The following is a 16,275-nucleotide window of genomic DNA, read 5'->3' on the forward strand; positions in this document are numbered from 1 at the left end:
ACTCAACAAATAATCATTCTTATCCTACCTTACAGGATACCGCCAATTCTGAAGTTCTCTGTCCTTCTAATTTCCAAATCTAGCATTCTCTCACATCCCTATTCATGGTGGTGAAAAATTTCTCTTCCATCAAACATAAACTCCTCTGCTGGCTTTCAGGTTCTTCTATAATCTAAATCCATTTATCTTATCTTCATCCAATTTCCAACAAACACCTTCTGTCCTAGTCCAAAGAACACATGCACCCTGTTTTTGTACCTATCATTTCCCCACACAAGATACAGCTTTTCTTTTCCTCTGTCAAGGCCCAGCTCAAATTCATGGCCCTGACAAAGCCTACTTTCCAGAAAATTTAGCCCTCACACTGTGTCTTAATGGTATTGCCCATTGTTTTGTGTTTATTGAGCTTAGTTGTGTAGCTGGAGAGATTATTTGACTATTTGAAGTTAATTTTTCCTTTCAACATGGAACACATTAGAGTTTTTACAAACCCGGTATTTTTGGCTCTGCAATTTTTTTTTTTTGAAATTTACAAGACTTTGTACCTCGAGATAAGATTATTTTATCAATTCCACAATTTTTGTTTGTGTGGAAAAACTCATATAAGGAGATTATTCCATCATCAAGGAGACCATTCATAGATAATCTGGGATCTCTTCATGGAGCCAGGAGATACAAGGTGTGATCAAATAATACAGTGAATATTTAAATTAAAAAATATATATTACAGTAAAAGGGACATTGCCATGAACACCCCTCAAAATACTCCCTCTCACTTCGAACACACTTATCCTATCATTCTTGCCACTTTCTGAAGCAGTTCTGGAAGTCCTCTTTTGTGAGTGTCTTTAGTTGTGCTGTTGTGGACACCTCCATGTCCTGAATCATTTTGACTTTGGGGAAGAGCTAGAAGTTGCACAGTGCCAGATCCAGTGAATAAGGTGGATGAGAGTACACCATAATGTTTTTATTTGGCAGAAATTGCCATACCAAAAGGGATATGTGACATGGAGCACTGTCATGGAGGAGGATGATTTATGGCACACTTATTTAAAACACACCTTCTCTCAACCGTAGCTCACACCCAACTGACTGCACGGAACAAGTTGAAACTTGTCACACACTGTTACCACGGTTCAATGCACTGCTTCCTGTATTGAAGATCCCTGCCTTTCCGTTGGATGGCACTTGGCAGCCAGCTTTTACCATATTTTATGATTACAATAGAAAGGCTCTGTGTCACACATTGCTTCTGGTACGGCAATTTCTGTCAAATAAAAATATTATGGTGTGTCCTCATCCACTTTATTCACTGGATCTGGCACCGTGTGACTTCTGGCTCTACCTTAAAATCAAAATGACCATGAAAGGGAAACATTTTGAATTGATTCAGGACATCACAGTAGCCACAACAGCACAACTAAAGACACTCATGAAAGAGGACTTCCAGAACTGCTGCAGAAAGTGGCAAGAATGATGTGATAAGTGTGTTCAAAGTGAGGGGGAGTATTCTGGGGAGGATTAATGACAATGTGTCTTTCACTAAAATGAATTTTTTAAATTTAAATATTCACCGTATTTTTTTAATCACACCGCATAAGCTCCACATCCAATGTCTGTAGACTGTGTGTCAAAGTGAAAGTGTTCTAATTTCAAAAAAAGCATTTTATAACCAAACTCCTAGCAACAACAGGGACTCACAGTGGGAAAGACTGAGTGCTAGACTTTTACCTCAAACAAAGATGGTTGAAGCCTCAGGACTAAATAAAAATTCTAAGGGGAATGATTAGGAGACAGAGGTAAGAAAAACAAATGAATGAGACACAAAGGTGGTTACAGAGCTGGGAGAATGACCAGGAGAGGCTTAGCCCAAAGAAAGATGAGTGAAGTCAAATGCTGTGGTTGGGGATGAAAAAGATGTCACCAGATTTAACAATTAGTAAGGAGGTTACTGGTGACCTCCGAGGGCAATTTTCTTTTTATTTTTTAAGATTTTTATAAAAAATATAGCTAAAATACAATTATTATATCCGTTTCAGGTGTACACCATAGTTATTCAACATTTATATAACTAGAGAAGTGCTCACCATAAGTCCAGCAACCATCTGACACCATACTATGCTACCACAATATTATTATTGACTATATTCCCCATGCTGAATAGTACATCCCCATATTTGTTTTATACCTGGAAATTATTCTCCTTCACCTTTTGCCCCCTTTTCTAATGTTTCTCAATTACAGTTGACTCTGGGGGCAATTTTTAATAGGGATGGTGTAAGATGCAGACTGCAGGGGATTAAGGAGAAACTGGAAGGGCAAGTAGAGAAAAGCAGAGGCTCCAATCTCTACTTGCAAGCCAAAAGGTTTGTGCTGGTCATTTTCTACCCTGAAGTTTACCTGACACACATAACAGCCCAATAAAAGCACCTCACCTCACTCTTCCTCCCTTGCCCATCTCTCCATATACACTGCAGCTCAACCAAAAATAACTGACTGCACATCTTACCAACATCTCTCTCCCAAACAGCGCCCTGTGTGCCTGGTTTTGGTTCCCCAAGAAACCTTACAGAACTACTCAACATCTATATCAAGTCTGAACATCTAAATTATATTTTCCTGCTTTAGGTAAATTATATTCATTTAAAAGAGAAAAGGAAAGCAGACACTAAAGTGTGTCAGATCAACACAACAAAAGTCCAGATTCAAGTCAGATACTATATTCCTACCTCTGGGTAATCTATATAATTTATGCTGAATTGCCAAAAAGATAACTTTAAACAGGTTTTTCTTCCTTTAAGGTAGTGCTTGTCTTTTACCGTAAGTTTAGAAAAATCAAATGTGAATGAAGAAAAAAACGTAAGCACTATTAACATTTTAAAAGTCTCCTTCCACTTTGGTATGTATGCGTGGCACGTTTATAAACATAACACACAAATGTATAAGCATAATTTTTATTAAAAGTGAATCACATGGTATTATTTGTAACCTGCTCTTCCTGTTGATTCTGACAGAAGTTTTGTGTCACTTCATAGTCTCCGATAGCTTTATTTTTAATGGCTGTACAAAACTCCATTTTAATAAATCCCCTTGAAGCACGTAAGTCACCTACAAGCTTTGATTATGTAGATAATAGTGAGATGGACAGCCTTGACCAGATCATTAAGTATTTGCTGGGGATAAAGTCGTGGTACAAATTTATGCAACATATATGGATATAATATTGTCGATAACTTGCCCTACAGAATGTGGGACCCACTCTATGTTCCAGTGGTACATGAGTGGTATATGAGTAATACAATTCTCCACACTCCCTCTAAAGCTGTGTAGTAGTATTTTTTTTTTTTTTTTTTTTTTTTGTTGAGAGCCCACTGGCCCATGTGGGAATCGAACCGGCAGCCTTCGGAGTTAGGAGCATGGAGCTCTAACCGCCTGCGCCACCGGCCGGCCCAGTGTAGTAGTATTTTTTAAATTCACCTATTTTATAGATTAAAAAGGTTCACTTTCATTAGCGTATCTCTGAGATTGAACTTTTTTTTATTTTTTGCACTTCTTGTGTGTGTCCTTTATTTTTCTGCTATAATGTTCATATTATTCATTTGTAGTCCTTCTTTGTCTATCGGGGGGATATTATTAACTTGGTACCCTAATAATGAAGAGGAGATGGTATATTAATTGGAAGCCTTTGCTACCAGGAACAAAACCCTTTCAAGCGTATCAGAGAGTCAGAAAGGATCCTTATCATAAGGATACAGAGGTATCATATCAGGATAGTATGTATAAACTTTGTCTTTCGTCTTGCATGCAAATAGTTTCTTCAATTTTTAATTTTATCTCTAAGACGGAAACACCACGACTTTGCTGGTCTATTTTGGGGATCACAGAAAATACAGCTAAAGTCATGACTGGAAGCGATCACTGTTAAAACAAACAAAAAATTGCTGTTACTAAGTACTTACTTAGGCGCCATATTCTTTCAGTTCTTACAATCAGCCCATTAGGCAGGTGTTATCATTGCTCTTTTACAGATAAAATGTAATAGGCATCCGTAGTTAGTAAGATTAAAATTAGCTTTTTTTTTTTTACAAGTAAGCTTTGTATTGATCCTAAAAGACTTGGTAACAGAATTATTCCCAGCTGTGTTTTTAGCAACATTTCTTTCTTAACAGGAATCCCAGGGGCTACTCCAATCTCTCTGCCAACAGTAAACCGGGATCTGTATGATCCGTTCTTTGAAGTTTCACATTATTAAACCCTCTTCTTCTCTTTCTATGATGTGTCTTTACTATGAAGTGCCATTCTGGTAACACGATAAATATTTCTGTTTAGGAACTAAGGCCCCTTTACCAGTCACTACAAACTCAACCCCACGACAGATACTTGACTTTCTAACTTTCCAAATATCCTTAAAGGTTCTTCAGCTGCTTATACGTTAGTGATGTCTGTAGTAACAGTATACACATGTACCTATGCTTTTGTCAGGGGAGAAGCACCACTATGCTGTATAAATATTTTAGGTACAGCTTATACTGAAATTCTAGATGAAGAGGCATTTACAGATCCTCCGTAATACGTTGCTTGCCCAAGATCACATTTTTAAAATTAATGCTGTGTGCAAGCTTTACCATCTTTTATGGGGTTCCCCTTGCTTTAATCCTCAGTATATCCCCCCAAATGTTTTTATTTTTCATGAATTAGTTCTACTGTGGGCGAGGCAGCATCGGAAATAATAGCAAAGGACTGCAAGTGATCAGTGAAACTGGTTGCACTCGCAGTTAGTCTAACCACTGAGAATCTGAGGGCAAACGTGCAGAGTGTGTGACAGCCAGGTAGATGAGTTGCTCTGCAGGAATATTGATAGAACTAAACTATCCATCATTGGAAAAGGGAAAACGAAACCTCTATCCATAGTTTATACATTCACTGAAGATTTATAGAAAATGCTTAGAAATGTGAAGGCTACTCTTCTGGAATACACAGGTCTCCGAACGGCTTTAGAAACAACCAAACCACAATAAATCTCTCTCCTCCCCCTGCCAGTATGGGGTAGGTGCAGCCACCCACAAATCAGGAGCCATGAGGAAGAGCAGGTGATGCTTCGAAGTGGGGCTCTGACACGGGCCACCGGTGCTTTCATGCCAGAGGAGGCAGAGCTGACCACAGCTCCTGGATGCGGCAGGCACTGGGGAATGACTGACTCGGGGGGCGGGCGGCTTTCTCAGTGAAGTTTTCTCTCTGCACTTTCCTCATTCATGTGATAGAGGGCTCTGGCTTCCCTGCTTCAAGGAAGCTGTGGTCAGGCTTCCTTAAGGAGAACAGGGTTTGAGAAGAGAGTAACATCCCCTAGAGGAGGTTCTTGGAGGAGAGTGAGTGTGAGACTTCAAGCGGCAGAGAGTCGCACCTCTGGAAGCACCAGGGTCCCACTGCCCTGGAAGCACCCTCAGATGTGCAGGAGACCCAAGAAAATGGCCAGATGCTGGGCGTCTTTAATTGTGCTGCCGTGGCTGCCTCGATGTCCTGAGTCATTTTGACTTTGGGGAAGAGCCAGAAGTCACACAGTACCAGATCCAGTGAATAAGGGGGATGAGGATACACCGTAATGTTTTCATTTGACAGAAATTGCCGTACCGGAAGTGATGTGTGACACGGAGCGGTGTCATGATGGAGGATGAAACAAAGACATTCACGAAAGAGGACTTCCAGAACTGCTTCAGAAAGTGGAAAGAAGGATGGGATAAGTGTGTTCAAAGTGAGGGGGAATATTTTGAAGGGGATTAATGGCAATGTGTCTTTTACTGTAATAAAGTTTTTTTATTTGGACATTCACAGTATTGTTTGGTCACACCTTGTGTATGTGCGTGTGTGTATAGTCAATTTCTCCTCCTGTTTTCAGCCGCAGACATTTTGTTAAATCAAGATATAATACGTAGTAAAACTCCAAGAATTATGAAAGCGCATTGCTCACAGTCCCTCCCCTTGGATAGCGGTGTCACCTTAAAGACTGAATTTTTAGCATAGCTGGGGCCTACCCTTCAAGCAAAAGTTAAATATTATACAGAGGTGGGAGACAGTTGTGTGTAGAGTCCTATCAGTTTTCTGACAGATAATTGGTAGGGCTTGGAATAATTTCTCCCATAAACATCCATGTACAGTTTCTTGAAATGGAAAAGAACAGTCCCGCGCTTCAGTGTTCTCTTATCCCCAAAGTTTAAATGAGAAACATCTTTACTTCCCCAGAAACCTATAATAAAAGGTACCATTAAAAACAACAACAACAAACCACCTATGCCTCACGCCTAAATGCAGTGGCTCTCACGTGTCAGCATAAAGCACATGCATGTTGGGGGGCTTGCTGAAGTGGTTTGCTGGCCCTCAGCCTCTGAGTTTCTGAGCCAGCGGGCCTGGGATGGAGCCCGAGACTGTACATCTCTCACAAGTTCCCAGTTGCTACTGCTGCTGATCCGGGACCACAATGAGAGCCATCGTCTTTACATAACCAGAAACGTGAGTTTGCAGACAGGGCATGAGCTCTTTAGGAGAAAACACAACCTTTGTGCTACTACAATGAATCTTCATTCAACAGTTGTTTACCAAGCACTGTACCTTAGGTACAGGGAATGTAATGCTGTACAAGAAGACATGGTCCCTCCCTTCCCACATGCCTGAAATAAAATGGTTCCAGGAAGAAGCACTGAGTTTAGCAGGAAGCTTCCGATCTCTCACACCCAAACCGCATGCCCCGTGAGCCAGTGCACAACTCCCACAATGAAATGGAGTGTTAATTCTCAGTGACCAACAGTCAATGAACCAAGGCAAATGGCTGGGACTGCTGTTGGGGCTGAGATTACAACTGGAAAATGAGGCGGTACCCCTGCGGCACAAGGAGCATACTAATGGCACACACGAGACGGAGGGGGGACTGAATGCAGGAGACCTCATGGAAAGCCAGACACAGTGCCAGGCATAGCAGAGGCAACTGAAATATGAGTTCCTCTCCTGCTCCCTTACCTATCTTCTGCCTTCATGGAAAGTCAGGTTCTGGGGGTCTCCAATGAGACTGCCCCCCTGCTTCTGACCTGAGGTCAACCCTCAGCATTTAAACTACACAAACGACGGGGGAAAGACTATCAAGACCGTGGTCCTCAGACTTTAGACTGCACCACAAAGAGGTGGAGGGCTGTTTAAAAACACAATTGCTGGGCTCCCGAGTTTCATTCAGTTGGTCTGGCGTTAAGGCCTAAAAATGTAAATGTCTAACGAGCTTCCAGACAACGCTGGTCCAGGTACCATACTTCGAGAACCATTTGTGAGGCTTATCCTTTGCCATTAACTGGAACACTATCTTCTCTAATTAATTTCTTACATAAAATGGAAGTCTCTCTTACGTAAAGGATTAAGAATGTGGTTTTTGTCAACAACCATGGGAATTATCTCAAGCAAGTACTGTACTAACCTTCTCTGTGCTTTAACTTTCCATACATAATTTGAGATTACCCACCTCCATAGTATTGCAAATCTGATGAAAGGTTATTACTATGTAATTTCAAAGATGTTACCAAGCAACAGTTACTGCCCTGTGTTTCAGAATATGGTTCATTTCTTTAATTGAAATAATTTGTAACATTTAAGACCAGAGACCACCAGGCAAGATGGAAGAAATCTTAAAAAAAAAAAAAAAGAAAAGAAAAGACAAAGGCTAGCAAATGTTAGCCTTCTCAAAATTCAGAATAATCTCGAAAAAGATGCTTTTGATTCTTCCTCGTGAAAAAAAAATTACTTCAAGTTCCACCATATGTACAGAGACAAAGCAAATACACACATTTCCATTTAAAAGATATATAGACACTTAAAAAAAAGAGAGAGTTGCAGTACTTTCAATAAAGAATTATAAAATATAAAGGCTTCTTCCTTGTTGAGAATAGGATGGCACGGTGCTCATTCCAATATTAACCATCACATAAATGCCACACTTCATTCTAGGAAAGAAAGAGTGGGAACAGAGGCCAAGTTCCCCAGGGTGCCCCCGTCCACTGGGTCAAGCTGTAAAATATGCCAAGGAAATGTTCTCTCAAGCCTCATTAATTATCAGAGCCCAGGCTCTGGTGTTGCAGCACAGGCAGCTGGCGTCCTGCCCGATCACCATCCTACTGCTCCTTAGAAGTGATGGAATGTTACAGGCAAAGAACTTCTGTCACCTTTCCCAAGAGAGGAGTGGGTTTGACGGGGGCGTTTCCGATAACTGCAGCCCAAGGCCAAGGTGAGATGATGATAGTGATACATCCGTGATTCCTACTTCTGTAGGACAAGACGAAGCCTTCCGCTATGCAGACAACCCCAGGTTACTGCGGTGAGCATCCTGGAAGCACAAAGCAGAGGTGGATGGGCAGAGCCCCATTCGTCCTCCAGCGGGAGCCCCTCCAAGCAACTCCTAGCTTTCTCCTCAGAACCTCTAACTAAGCTCGCTTCACTTACAAAAACAAGAAGGGCATTGTTCACCTAGAGTTAACCCAGTCTGATAGTAAACATTCTCAAAATGTGTAGCATCTCCCCTATCCAGTAATGTAGGGAGATTGGCCATTCTCCATCATTCTTACCACAGGGAGGGAATTCCTGTCTTTGCATTCAGGAGTTTTAAAGCAAAGATCAATTAATCTCAGGGGAGGGAGAGGAGTGAGTTAGAGAACACTGTCAACCATTTTAACATGTTCTTTACAATAAGAACAATGCCTGCGACTTCTGTAATCTCTACTACCCTCACTTTTCTCACCAGTAATGACTTATGTTACTTCTGGCTTTTTGTTTTTTTTAAACGGTCCTGATTTTTATTAGATAAATTTAGAATGGCAAGGCAGCAAGTTTAATTTATTGACTCAGGCTCTCCACATTCACCAATTATCTTTTATTCTTTGATTGTCAAGATTGCCCCGGGTAGCAGCGTTAACTCATTAGGACGTAAAGAAAGCACGTGACCAATTACCGCAGCAGCATATCAGCATTATGAATTCTGCGAGTCAGACTCTCCTCCACCCTGCCAGTAATTAAAATTTACACCAGTTCAAATATTTTTCTCAAAACATGCTGGAAAGAAAAGATGACTGCCTGTGAAACCTAACATTTCCTGTGTTAGGACTTATACTGTGGTCATATTTGACAAGATGGCAAAGAATGAAAAAGCAAGTCCTAAAAGGATCTGCCACTTGATACAACCTTAACATGTTCTAGACCAGCAAGAAATCGTATTTCAGAAATTTTCAACCGTGTTTCCCTGAAAATAAGACCTAGCCGGACCATCAGCTCTAATGCATCTTTTGGAGCAAAAACTAATATAAGACCCGGTATTATAGTATATCATATTATATTATACCCGGTCTTGTATTAAAATAAGATTGAGTCTTATATTAATTTTTGCTCCAAAAGACGGATTAGAGCTGATGGTCCGGGTAGGTCCTATTTTTGGGGAAACATGGTAATAGAAAGACAGAAAGAAAAATACAAAATAAAAAGCATTAGTCAGAAATGCACTGCTTGTTAAGATTTAGCAAAGGAGATCGTCTCGTGGCCAGAGAGCCTATCTTGGTCACTGTCTTCTTATTAAACATGTGTTCACTCTTAAGTGAAGCATGGCTTTTTCCTTACCCATTAAAAAGAAATGAGCAACCTACCTCATTCAACAATATGCGATCTTTGCTAAATCTTAACAAACAATGCATTCCTAACTAATGCTTTTTATTTTGTTAGTATATTTTCCTAGGGTCGGTGTTCAGAATTTTCATTTAAGAAGGACTCCAACATCAGAAAAAATCCATTAACATGTGTTGCCAAAGGAACACTATGTAACTTCTGCATTGCCACAACCTCTAGCAATGGTCAACAATCCCCCTGGTGAAGGTTTTCTCTGGCTCTGGCGTGTATGTAGCTGTATCAAGTGGCACTGTTTGCCTTGGTAACAATGCCTTTTCTTGTGGAGAAGACACCTGATACCACTTTGTCACACAAAACACCCCACAGAGAAGCTGGTACAGGACGGAGCACGGCAGCTGGGGGAAAGAGCACCAGAACCATCCATCCCCCCAAGAGCCGGTCTACGGGGAGACAGGCACCCACACACTGCCATGAAGGTGGACACTGGTTCCCCCCCCCCTTTTTTTAAAAAGAAATCAAATTGGCAAAATGCATCAAGGACCCTTAAAGTGGTTACAGTTTTAAAAAGAAATGTAATTTCTGACCCTATAATTTTACTCCTAATAATACACACTAAGAAAATAACATTGAAAAATAAAACAACGCATAGATTTAGACACAAATACATTCACTGCTCAACTACTAAAATAACAAAAAGTCTGAGACAAATTATTACTAAATTATTACGTAGACGTTAAACATATTTATGAAGAGTTCATTAAAATTAGGAAATAGTTTATAAAATTAAATGGAAACTGGGTATGTAGGAAAAGAGTTTATATAAAAATACATAAATGATTGAAATACATCGACATTTTAAAAGTGTTTGTCCTTGGTCTAAAAACAGTCATGGGAGACCGATTTTTAAAATTTCTGAAGCTTAATGTGGTGAGAATGACTAAGATAATGTGTTAAAATGCTTACCACCGTCCCTGGCAGGTAGTTCGTTAAGTAAGAGAAATGTAAGCTCTCATCACACAGGATCACCTTGTACTTCCCACCCGACTGATCTGTGACTTTAGTCAAATTACAACTTCTGAACTTTGTTATCCTCTCTGTGAAGTGGGAATAATCACAGTTACCTCAGAGGGGCATGAAGGTTAAATTTAAACAAACGCAAAGTGCTGGACTTAGGCATTCCATAACTGTCAGTTCTCCTTTTTTCTCACTTTAGAAGACTATAAATTTTGTTCATGCTGGACAGTTTTGAACCAATTTGAAAAATTAACACTAAGTTTAATGCCATGTGGACACTTAATGTTAGAGAGCCACAGGCGCATACTCCCACGAGGTCTGATGCTGACAAGCTCACGCATGGCTCTAGCTGGCCAACAGGCTTTAAAATGGGCCAACACTGCACCGAAATTCTACTAGGAAGGGACTTAGAGTGTGTTTTTCAAAAGAAAACATTCCCAAACATATGCTTTACTTATACGGCACTTCTAAACTAGGAAATGCTGAAGAAGTTTTCCTTGTTGGCTCCAACCTATGCAGAAGGGATTTAGAAGAAAGGAGTTGTGTTTGGCACAAGAAATCTTTAAACCCTGTATGCACAAGGCTGAATGAGAGCGCACATGAAACCATTCATTCCTATTGCAAAAACTATGGGTTAAATCTTAAAGATGGAACTGCTACCATTTTCTCCCCGGTAGTAACTAGACAGTAGCAACTAGACAAGAAAGGTGGATGAGTGGTGGGTAAGATCTTCACGGGAATAAATGGCCTTCAGCTTTCTGGTTTATTTAAATTACAAAAACTTTGCTTCCTATGCCTAATGATCTTGAAAGCACATAGGCATGCTTTTGCAAAGGAAAAACAGAGGAAGTCAGACTTTGGTATCTCTTGTGCATTCATAGACATTTGTGTAAAGTGAGGCCAGTCCCCATTTCAGTTCTCCAGTCCCCTTCAGCATGAAGCTGTCCCTGAGAAGCTGTTTGTGTCACGTGACTTTGTCTGCCACTTGTCCTAGCCACCCATGGGGACCAGAGTGGCTTTCCAAGAGAAGCCAAAACCAGCACTGTTTTATCAAAGAGATTTGTATGAGTTGACCTGGCATGAGGTGAACAGGATCAAAAGATCCTGAGTCTCAGGAATATGAATTAAGCATGGAAAATGCTGAACAGTGAGGGCGCCTGCTAAAAGGGTGTTAGGAGGTGGGAGGGGAGCCACGGAAAACCAGAACTGCGTGTCAGCCCAGATAACGAGGAGCACAAAAGTAGGAATGAGCAGAAAGAAGTATAGATTGTGCCTTTTTAGAGAATAGCTAATGTCAACATGGAGCTATTCTGGTCATCGACACATTTTAAAACATTGCTTTTCATCTTCCTTATTTTAACATTGCTCTTGTGTGTGCTTTATATGATCAGCATAAAACAATCTGAGCGTGTACTCTCAATACAGACATGTATGTGTATATAAATGTGTCACTTTTGAGAACACGTGCTCAAACTGTTTTCTATGAATGGGGACATCTAATCAAAAAAGTTTCAAGACTTCTACTTTGACACAGAAAGTGCACGTTGTATTACACTCGGAGGCAGAGGTGAGAAGTCAGGATGCCAAGGAAAACAAAACAAAACAAAAAAACACCTGTCCTCTAGGAGCTCACAAATCATAACGTGTTACAGGTAAGAAGAGAGCCTGTGATTTTATCAGGGCTCCCACAGATATTTATTTGGCACCTATGAGTACCCTGCACTATCCTAGGTATTTTACATCACTTTCTAGTGACACTTTCTAGTGACATCACTTTCTAGTGACACTATAGATCGAATAAGCTACCACTGAATGGAATGTGCTGGGTCAGTGGTCCCTAAACATTTTTGGACCATAGACTGATGTGAGATTCTGATTTAAAAAAAACCCAAAACATTAGAACCTCTGCCTAGTACAACACACATAAACACATACTTCTGGATTTAACTTCACCAACACTTCTTACCTAAAGCCCTACGAATGCGACCCTGAGGGTTCTACCTCCTATTTGAAAATACAGGAACATACATATAACCATGTTACCCTAAAATGAAAGGTTGTTTGTTTCAACACTGAAAGCACTTAGGAGGTTTATTCATCAGCTTTTCTTTTCAATATCATATCATTAGTGGCGAAGAGAGAAGTCTCATCAGAAATAAAATAACACGTTTATTCTCAAACACAATGCCTGGAGCTGACAGAATATCACTCCAGTTGCACAATGGCTATTTAGAGCTCTCAGTTCATAGAATATTCACAGTTGAAGATCAAACACAATGCACAAAGAACAGAAATACAAAGTTGTTATAGTGGATAACAGAATTAGCTTTCTGGTAACAGAGACTTCCCTGAGGGCAGAAATAAAACGAACAAAATTACCTTCTATTAGTGGTCAGTAAATAATAACAAAGTCTGACAGAATATTTCATCAGTTGTTTGCTGTTTTTTAATGGTTTTACACAACGAAACTATAGTACACAGGTTTGGTTCATGTTAAACAAAGAAAGTACTTGATGTAATCCCTTTTCCATGTGATTACAAATCACCGGAAAATGGAGGATCTGGCTATTAGAATGATTCGACGATTAATGGATCTCAATTTCCCCATTTGTAAGGTATAAATAACAGTACTTATTCTACAAAGATGAGAAGCACACATTTTTCAAGAGGAAAAAAATGTTGTTCTACATCAGTTTAGCCTATGTTCCAAACATTTTCTTGTATTCATTCAACAAATATTTAGTGAGTTGCAACTATGAGCCAAACTTTAAGACAAAATCAAGATAAATCAGATCATTTCTTCATCCATTAGAAAGATTGAAGACTGAACATCCATTAGCCGAATGTGACAGCTAATATTTCTACAGTGTTTTGCATATTATAAAGCTCTATCCTACATATCATCTCAGGTAATCCTCACAATAACTCTGTGAGAAGTCCTGATAATCGATCATTATTCGTCACATTTTACAGGTGAAAGAACAGAGGTTAGAGAGGCCATGTGGCTTACTCCAGCAGCGAAGCTGGAACGCACTCCCCTGATGACATCAATAGCCCAGGTCCTCTCACTGGAGTTAGGCTCTGGGTCATGAGGATAAAACATGTGCTGAATCATTTGGAGGTCTCTACGAGGAACACGATCTAGAGCAGCTTTCTGCCTGTTCCTATCCTCCCCAGAAGCAAAGGTTACCCAGCTCTAGAAGTGTGCAGAAAATGCAATGTACTTAGTTTGGAAAAGCCAGACATGTCAGTTATAAAACAGTTAATGTGCCAGTTGTTACCTGCCATGGGTCCCGGGGCTGAATGACCCCTTCGCTATTTCTGCCTCACGTGCAACCTAACAGTACTGAGCTACAGCCTGACATGTATATGCTTCCCTTCACTGATTGATTCCTACACTGCTTTTTGATTACAGAAATCTTCTGTATTATTTTCCTTACAGACTCGTAGCGATTAGTTTGCTACAATATGATTGACATGCTAAGACTGAACCAGATAAAATAATCATCTGGTTCTACGTAAAAATGTTCACGACATTCCTGAAGGGATTTTTAGATAACTGTCCAATACACAACGCACTGCCAAAATCCTTTCCACAACTTGGGGTAATGCAACTTCTTTAATACATCCAGTTCTAATAGTAAGGCAGTTTGGCAATAAAAATCCAAAGCCTTAAAAAAGTAAAAAAAAATTAGAAAGGACTAACTTTGACCTAGCAATTCCACAGCTGACAGTTTGTCCTAAGGAAGTAACTTGACAAGTACACAGTGATGAAGGTATTTCAAAGACATTTATCGTGGTCTTGTTGTTTATGATATTAAGAAATTGGAAACAACAAAAATGACTGTCAGTAGGGATTATTTTAATAAAATAAGGGTGCACTCATAAAATGGAATGCTATGCAGCCATGAGAAATAATAATGTAAACATAAAGCCATAAATATTAACATGAAATTAACGCCCATTACATTCGGTGAAAAAACACAATTATACTAAATAGCATACATGATCCCCATTTTTTGTGTGTATACACAGAAAAAAAGTTTAAATCGACACAGAAAAGAATATTCTTCTATCTGAAAGTTCCAATTGTCCCCCTGAAGCTGAGAAATGTTTGCTCTCCTTCCCACCCACAGGCCTTCCAACTATTCTAGTAGGGCAGTTTGTAGCCCATTTACCTCCCCACTTTGCCCTCTTAAATGGAGAGCTCAGAACTGAAAGCAGGCTCTCCAAGGCAGCCTGGCCAAGGCAGAAAACAACAGGATGATTATCTCCTTTGTTCTGAATGCTGTGACATTAACGCTGCCGGAGACGCCAGCCATGTCCAACACTTGGCTAGAGCCATAAGTCGTTTTAACACGAGCTGAAGCTACTGACAGGTCTCCCTATTCCACAAACACACAATTTGTTCCTATCCTAGGAATAAGGAAGTTGCATTAAGTAGAGTTGAATTCCGTGTTTCCCTGAAAATAAGACCTAGCCAGACCATCAGCCCTAATGCGTCTTTTGGAGCAAAAATTAATATAAGACCCGGTCTTAGTTTACTATAATACAAGATCGGGTATATAATAATATAATAAATATAATGTAATGTAATGTAACATAATATAATAAAAATAATATAATATAATATAATATAACATAACATAGTACCGGGTCTTATATTAATTTTTACTCCAAAAGACACATTACAGCTGATTGTTCGACTAGGTCTTATTTTCGGGGAAACGGGGTTGTATCTTTGCTCATGTTGATCGCCATCAGCTTTTTGAAGCCTTTTTCTATCCTGATTTCTGACATCCAGTTGGTTAGCTTCCCTCCCATCACAGGGACAGACGCAAATTTGATCCACCATTCTTTATCAAAGACCATTATTTCAAACTAGTCATTTTGGAAGGACTATGCAAGCCATTTTATTTTATGATAATTTTAAATATTTTTTTATAATAAAACACATATGGCTATGTTAAAAATAGAATACAAAGTGGATTCATCTTTGTGCAAAAACATGAGATTTTTCAAAGACATCTAGCTCCTGGTTATGTTTCCCACGTCCCCCGAGACCCCTGCCCACAATCAACCTCTGCACTTTCCACCTCTCAAAAAAAAAAAGTATAAACATCTTTCCTCTTTCCTCTTCTTTAATGGAAAAAATGAGACTAGTATTGGCAAGGTGAAAAATCAAATAGTTGTCCACCTGCAACACCTATGGAGCTTATAATCAAGTCCATGTTCTTCCTATTTATCTATAAAAGGATGCTGAAAAAACATAGTCCAACACCTGGGTTTATTCTGATATCCCCAACAATGACATTACGCAAACTCTCTCTTCAATAAATAACTGACTTAAAAAAGAAACGAGGTGAGTTTAAGAAAGGCTTGTCCTTGGGGCACCCATGCTAACTTCTTACAACTACCGTAAGCACTGCCTCTTTCCTAGGTAATCACAAATGATCCCTACTTCCCTCTGTTTATTCCACTCCAAGATTACTTCTTACTTACTTTTTTTTCTCTTTAGAAGACACTGTAGTGGGTCTATGGGAGACAAAACAACGAGTAAGACAGAAGCTTATCTTCTAAGAGGGAGAGAGACGACACACATCCAAGTAACTCCAACAC

At 39.7% G+C, this 16,275-nt stretch overlaps 1 protein-coding gene across 6 annotated transcripts in view; it reads right to left on the reverse strand.

Annotated features, from left to right (window-relative positions):
* KANK1 (KN motif and ankyrin repeat domains 1) overlaps positions 1 to 16,275 on the reverse strand; it is a gene marked incomplete at its 3' end in the record, with an annotated part of 188,063 nt that overhangs the window by 125,825 nt on the left and 45,963 nt on the right. The window lies entirely within an intron of this gene.

The sequence above is a fragment of the Rhinolophus hipposideros genome, assembly GCF_964194185.1.
Source record: "Rhinolophus hipposideros genome assembly, chromosome: 11".
NCBI lineage: Eukaryota > Metazoa > Chordata > Mammalia > Chiroptera > Rhinolophidae > Rhinolophus > Rhinolophus hipposideros.